An 8,125-nucleotide genomic window follows, 5' to 3' on the forward strand; every position below is an offset into this window, starting at 1 on the left:
TCATTTTGATCGATACGACTTAGATTGGCTGGGTCCCGAAAATCATCATCAAAGGATAATCCTGATCCTCCGATCTCTACAGCATCTATAATGTGCCGTCATATGGATCGAAGTGTTAGGTTCATGTTTTTGTGATCAGTTTTTTCGGTTGAATCTATTTATATTGAGGCCATCCAAAGGAGTGGCTCCACTATAAAAAAAAATTTAAGAAAAAAAAAAAGCAAGTACCTGTGTGGAGATCACATATATAAAACTTATTTACATATATGGCTTGTATTAACTAGTAATAAACAATGTGGTTAAGGAGGAAAGCTTCCTACCACCCGGACCCAGCCATTGTAATTCTTTAGGATGACAAAGCAACACGTGGCATTATGTTATTGGGCAACTTGCACATTTTAGCCCATAAATGTCAATGGTGTGCTCTCACTTTCCACTCAACAACATAAATGGAAGATTGAGTAACAAAAAAAAAATGGAATTCCTTGCACAATTGTTTTGTTGGCCTTGAATTCAAGTGGTATGGCCAAGCTCCCCAATCAAGATTCTTATCTTTGGCTAGTAGGTTTTTCTTCTGGATGAAGCTTGAATTAGCAAAAACATGGTACTCTACACGGGCCAAGACTCTAGCATTCAAGCTTTTGCAACTATATTTTGAAGCAACTATATTATGGAGCATGGATTTAAGTATTATTAAGGTTAGGGTCACTGCTGTTACACATTGTTGGAGGGGATGAAAAAATTTCCAAGGAAAATAATTCTAGGGCCGTGTTGGTTTTCAATTTTCGAACTTGGAAATTTTAGAACTTGGAAATTTATTTTGGGCAATGATAAATTCGCACCACGAGTGGGATAATTCGCACCCCTGTAACATACCTCCTTTAAAGGGGTGTGAATTTATCATCGCCTTTTTTTTTCATAGTAAATGAGTTATCAAGTGCTGGAAAATTCATTTTTCATTGATAAAATTTCCAATAAAAATTCTCCATGCATCCAAACTGCCCCTTAGAATTGCTCCTAGAAATAGGGGTGCAACTTGGGTCGGGCTCAACCCGAACCTTACGGGTTCAATCCGATTTTGGCTCGGGTCGGGTTGCCATTTTCTCGGGTTGGGTTGAGTTAGGGTTGGGAAAAGCCAACCCGATTTAAATTCAGGTTGGGTTAGGGTTTAGGCCTTGGCAACTCGACCCGACCTCCGTCATCTAATTTTATCATTATTTTCTCAAGATTATGTTTTTCTTTCTTGTACTTTTTCTGTTTGGTCGTAGATGAACCCGATCCCAACCCGACTCATCCCGAACCCAACCCAACCTAATTTGGAGGCGGGTTGGGTTAGGGTTGACCATCCTCAACCCGAGGCTTGGGTTGGGTCATATTAGGGCTGAGGGAATGCTATCCCGGGTTGGGTTACTATTGGGGGTAAGTTCGATATATACAGTACCGACCAAAAGACCACCTCACAAAACACATTCGACATAAGCCCATGAAAGGAGACCATCGGAACCAACCTCACCCCGAAACCACACCACACATGCAACGGATGCATCCAGAATCATCGATACCGACACTCCAAAAGAATAGAGCACAACCGCGAAAATCCCGCAAGTGAGCATGGAATCCGGCTGACTGTTACAAGAAACCCGTTGTCCACGTCAGAGAGATGAATCAAAGGTTCCCGCCAGGACCGTCACCCAATCCGCTACACGTGGGGGGAATTAAGGACATGACTGGCGTCATGGGCATCATGGGTCTCCTCCCCTATAAAAGGGCATCCACACACTCAAACTGGGCATCCAATTGATTCCCCCATCTTGCTGTTAATTTGTTCTGGTTCCCACACTTTCCCTTCGTCCTCTTTGTCTATGTTGCCCATCTCTGACTTGAGTGTTGAAGTGGCCGCCAGGAGCCACAACTCCGGGCCCGCTGACGCTTTGTTTGTGAGCGCAGGATCACAAGTTCTACCAAACTAGTACGAGCAGCTGGATTTTGGGCACCATCAGTTACCTAGAAATACCTACGACAAAATAAGCATATAGTGGAGGAAACAATTTTGTGGATTTTTCAGCTGCAGAGAATGTAAAGAAGGAAAGAAACGGGAGGAACGTGGTCGGAAAATCTGACCCACGACACTGTTTCTAAAAATACAGCATAAATGGTGGTGAAGAATCAGATTTTCCTAAGCTAAACAAAATCTCCCCAGAGAGATCTAACTCCGTAGAAGTCCCCACGGGTGATTGCACACATCCTTAGGGTCCAAGGAAAATAATTCTAGGGCCGTGTTGGTTTTCAATTTTCGAACTTGGAAATTTTAGAACTTGGAAATTTATTTTGGGCAATGATAAATTCGCACCACGAGTGGGACAATTCGCACCCCTGTAACATACCTCCTTTACAGGGGTGCGAATTTATCATCGCCTTTTTTTTTTCATAGTAAATGAGTTATCAAGTGCTGGAAAATTCATTTTTCATTGATAAAATTTCCAATAAAAATTCTCCATGCATCCAAACTGCCCCTTAGAATTGCTCCTAGAAATAGGGGTGCAACTTGGGTCGGGCTCAACCCGAACCTTACGGGTTCAATCCGATTTTGGCTCGGGTCGGGTTGCCATTTTCTCGGGTTGGGTTGAGTTAGGGTTGGGAAAAGCCAACCCGATTTAAATTCAGGTTGGGTTAGGGTTTAGGCCTTGGCAACTCGACCCGACCTCCGTCATCTAATTTTATCATTATTTTCTCAAGATTATGTTTTTCTTTCTTGTATTTTTTCTGTTTGGTCGTAGATGAACCCGATCCCAACCCGACTCATCCCGAACCCAACCCAACCTAATTTGAAGGCGGGTTGGGTTAGGGTTGACCATCCTCAACCCGAGGCTTGGGTTGGGTCATATTAGGGCTGAGGGAATGCTATCCCGGGTTGGGTTACTATTGGGGGTAAGTTCGATATATACAGTACCGACCAAAAGACCACCTCACAAAACACATTCGACATAAGCCCATGAAAGGAGACCATCGGAACCAACCTCACCCCGAAACCACACCACACATGCAACGGATGCATCCAGAATCATCGATACCGACACTCCAAAAGAATAGAGCACAACCGCGAAAATCCCGCAAGTGAGCATGGAATCCGGCTGACTGTTACAAGAAACCCGTCGTCCACGTCAGAGAGAGGAATCAAAGGTTCCCGCCAGGACCGTCACCCAATCCGCTACACGTGGGGGGAATTAAGGACATGACTGGCGTCATGGGCATCATGGGTCTCCTCCCCTATAAAAGGGCATCCACACACTCAAACTGGGCATCCAATTGATTCCCCCATCTTGCTGTTAATTTGTTCTGGTTCCCACACTTTCCCTTCGTCCTCTTTGTCTATGTTGCCCATCTCTGACTTGAGTGTTGAAGTGGCCGCCAGGAGCCACAACTCCGGGCCCGCTGACGCTTTGTTTGTGAGTGCAGGATCACAAGTTCTACCAAACTAGTACGAGCAGCTGGATTTTGGGCACCATCAGTTACCTAGAAATACCTACGACAAAATAAGCATATAGTGGAGGAAACAATTTTGTGGATTTTCAGCTGCAGAGAATGTAAAGAAGGAAAGAAACGGGAGGAACGTGGTCGGAAAATCTGGCCCACGACACTGTTTCTAAAAATACAGCATAAATGGTGGTGAAGAATCAGATATTTCTAAGCTAAACAAAATCTCCCCAGAGAGATCTAACTCCGTAGAAATCCCCACGGGTGATTGCACACATCCTTAGGGTCTATGGGCGGAGCCACATATAGCATGAGGAACCCCCCCCCCCCCCCCTCGCACTCAATGACTTGCAATAGCCATTATATATGCAAATACATATGGATTTTACCGGAGTTCAGGAACGCCGCTAAAAAAGAGAATTCATTTACCGGCCTTCGTGAACGCCGGTAATAGTAAGCGGCCCCCCAAGTGTAAATTCCTGGCTCCGCCCCTACTTAGGGAATAGTCCCGTCCTAAAAATTGGGGTGGTGATACCCTATGTCACCAAAAGAAAGAAAAAATGAAAGCCTTGCCGAACAAGCCCAACATGGCAGTTCTAATCCAAGCAAAATCTCTGCCAAAGCCGGGATTTCGGGCAACCAAATAGAGCCTAAACCTTTTGCACAAGAAACCGATGTTGCGTTTTAGTAATGTAAGACCTCGTCACTCTACCAGCTAGACTTCTATTACAAGTCATTATTTTATCCACGTGGCATCATGAGAGCCAAAATTAGAGATCATCCATGTATTTTATGAGGTAGAATACAAAAGTTTGTTTATTCTATAAAATGCATTAGTTGTATTGGCATGCAAGTAGGGACAAATTAGTAATTTCATGTATGCGAGGGGTTACGAATTCAAGTGTACCAAACTCATACTAATTAATCACATTTGCTAGGTTATGATAGATAGCCTCCAAAGAGATGTATATATAATTTAGGGGTGTAAACGAGCTCGGCTCGGGCTCGAACCAGGCTCAGGCTCGGGCTCGGCTCGGCTCGGTCAGGCTCGGCCAGGCTCGCGAGCCTTACCGAGCTCGGGTTATATTATGTTCACACCCCTCATCTTCCCTGGACAGCCCTACTAGTGTAATTTGACTACTTTTTTTACACTATGGGGGGTGGTCCTAGTAACAAATGGGATTCCAAAAATGAAGTGACATATTTTGCCCCCCCTCCTTTCACTCCCTGGACAACCCTTTTAATGTATAAATTAATATATAATATATATATTTAAATATATTAAATTCTTAACGAGCCGAGCCGAGCCGAGCCTGGCCTAAATTAGGCTTGGCTCGTTAAGCTTAATGAGCCTGGTGAGCTGGCTCGGCTCGGCTCGGCTCGTTAAGGATTCGAGCCGAGCCTCCGAGCTCGAGCGAGCCTCCTAGCCCGAGCCAAAATTGACACCCTTAATATACATTAATGTAAGGGCAAATTAGTAAATTAGGAGTGATGAGGTGGAGATGCAGCCATTTTAGGAAAAGACAAATAAGAAGGGGTGGAAATATCATTTCCCTTTGGGTGTATGAAATACTTTTTGTCGTGTGTTGAGCCCACCACATCGGTTCCGTCCATCATATGGGCCACCACCAAAGAATACAGATGTACGATCCAATTTCTTGTTGAAAATTCTCCAATTTGATCGAAGAATTAGGATCATCCATCTGGCATGAGATCAAGACATCTAGTATAATCTAGCGGTGGCCCACAGGATAAATGGTTCAGATCACTCTAAACAATCATGTATAGAAGAGTATCAGTTGCTCGAGTGGCTACATAAAAGGGAAGGATCCAATGAAGGAGCTTAATTTTGAGAAAGGGGCTGTATTTACCAAAACAAGGGCAGTAAATATGAGTCCTTATTTTAATTCCCGATTTACCCTTTTTGTCGCTTCCTAACAATCTTGGTCGGCACTTTGTATTCGCCGCGTGTACGCCACGTGTCGGTGCGTGGCGGTTTGAACTTGGTGCTGAAGAAAAGGCAGAACGGAACTTTTGTGAGATGGTAATATTGGCACTACTTAGTTTTGATAATGGAACTAACTCACGTTGCCTTTTATTAATAAAGTAGCCGTGATGACATCAGATGGTTGTAGAATGACGAATCCAACTTCTTACTATTCCTAAAATGCCCTTACAAGTTTAAATACTTGCACCCATTTTTTTCGTCTGACATCTCTTTGGGCTAACTTGATAAGAAATTGAGGAATGCTAAACTCAAGGGTACCCTTGCAAGGTGGGCTAAAAGGGCGTCCCATTGGCTATATGGGATGAGAAGGGTACATACAACATTTTCTCTAAGTTTAAATGTGGACTATTTTTTTTGACGGATTTGCTAGTGTCCATCACAGAAGGCATCTCGCGGATAGCCTTTTGAATGTGAGAGCAGCCACCTCATGAATGAAGACAAAATATGCTGAAAAGTGAGCCTTGGTAGTTACTTTCACATGCAACAGTCCATCCGTGAAATGCCTTCTGCGATGGACGCTAGCAAATCCCTCTTTTTTTAATTTTGGTAAGAAAAAAACACTTTTAAAAAAAAATATTTAATGACAAACTATAATAATTAGAATTTTTAAAATATTATTTTAATAAAAATACTAACATATTTTGTTGTGCATATGTCTTGTATTCGGGCAATAATTCATCTTCTTAACTGACTAATGTGCATGACACACGCAAGTCGAGCTGGTCGTGTAGGGGTGGCAGCACCCTTGCTACAGTTTTCGGATGCCTGAAAAAAAAAAAAATTATTTTCAATTTTCCGTTTAAGAATTTCCTTAAATTTTTTGACCTAGGGGTAATAATATATGTATATAAGCCACATAATAGGGTTACAGAGTGTGAGCTAGGTTAATTTCTGCATTTCTTCGCCGAGTGGAAAGGAAAGAGCGAAGTTGTGTAACCCTAATTGAAATAATGAAATTCTCTTCTCTCGTACGAACTTCGTAAATCTTGTGTTTCTGCTTTGTGTATCTGTATTTCTTACATCTGATCTCTAGATTATTTACCGAGCTCTTGTGGACAGATGCAATATAGCATCATAGAAGAATCATGCTAGTGACCGGCTGTCTGTCAAAAAAATGAATCCAAAATCTAATATAGATTATGAATATGTTCTCGAGAGGCCGGTGGCCCATATTTGGCTAGTCGGACTCTCCTCCGAGTCCTAGGCGTGCAACTTGGGTCGGGTCGGGTTGAGCTTTTGAAATCGACCCTAACTCAACTCTATTTTAGGGTAAAGGCTCAACTCAAAATTCCAAAAATAGAAATGAGTTCCACCCTTACCTCCCATATTATAGGCCAGACAGAGAAATAGAATTTCAGGTCAGTGTTCATTGCATTTGGACGCATATAATAGTTTTGAGAGGAATTCTAAACTATGGGGGACCCTTGCATAAATAAGATGAAAGGGCGCCCCCATCGGTTGAAAGTCAACCAATGGGGGCGCACTTAAGTTTAGCATTTCACCGACTTTTAATGGTTGTGGTATTTATATGAAAGTTAATCCAAGGAAGGTATTTTTATCATTTTTGACATTATTCTGTTTTCTAAGAGGAAACCAACAGCATCTTACCTTGAAAAAAAGAAATAAATCAAATAGAGTGATTTGAACGTCCAAAAGCATGAGTTAATCATATGGTCTGCAATTGTCTATGTAAACGAATAAAATTACTAGTTTACTCTTTTTTCATAAGAGAGATGAATTAGCTAAACTACTAAATTCCTCAGCTTTTACTGTCAAGTACCGTGCGAGCGGTACTGCTTGTTGGATCAAATATCAAGGGTGGGAATTGATGAGAAGTTCATAGAAATAGGAAACAAAAAACTCTGCTCAAAACAGGATCAATATTTTCCGGATTTTTTGCAACTTCCCATCATGGAGAAAGTTGTTTCTTCCGGGATCTTGTTTCTTGATTTTTCAAGGACTTCACACTTGAAGATGCTCGATTTATCATGAAAATAAAGTCCTTGCAGACCAACGTGCAGGAAAGTTTTCCTCACTTTTGAGAGTTTAGAGTAAAGGTGGTAAAATCAACCAAACCGAACCGAAACCAAACTAAAAATTCGGTTTTGGTAAATTTTGGTTCGATTTCGCTCAGGTAGAACAAAACTGATGATTGGTTCAGTTCGGGTTCGGTTTCGGTTTCGGTTTGGTTTCGGTTCGGTTTGGTTTGGACAATGATAAATGCGCCCTTTTTTTCATAGGAAAATGATAAATGTGCCCATTTTCATCGGTTCCGTTTCGGTTTGGAGGTAAGCTTGTGCGGTTCGGTTTCGGGGTCAAACCGAACCGTTGCCACCCAAGTTTAGAGGCTAATTTTGTAATTTCATTTAATATCGGCAATAGGCGTTACGAAACACGTGATGACAAGAGCTTGCAAACGTACCGTGGAATCTTTCCAGTTTTGTAAAACGATTTTGGGTCAAAACGTGTCATCTAAAAACCGATCTTTCATAGACACGTGTCGGTGTGATTGACGGTCAGTTTGAATATAACCCGCTAGATTCTCGGATTTGCCTGTTGAAACGTACTTCCAAAATAGCCCTTAAACTTGATCTTAATAACGAAAACTAACCCATCTTGTTAATTTCGTCAAACTCTAGAATT

This window comes from Tasmannia lanceolata, unplaced genomic scaffold, assembly GCF_043159265.1.
Source record: "Tasmannia lanceolata isolate RefF3 unplaced genomic scaffold, GAP_Taslan_0.1 ptg000025l, whole genome shotgun sequence".
In the NCBI taxonomy this organism is placed as follows: Eukaryota; Viridiplantae; Streptophyta; class Magnoliopsida; order Canellales; family Winteraceae; genus Tasmannia; species Tasmannia lanceolata.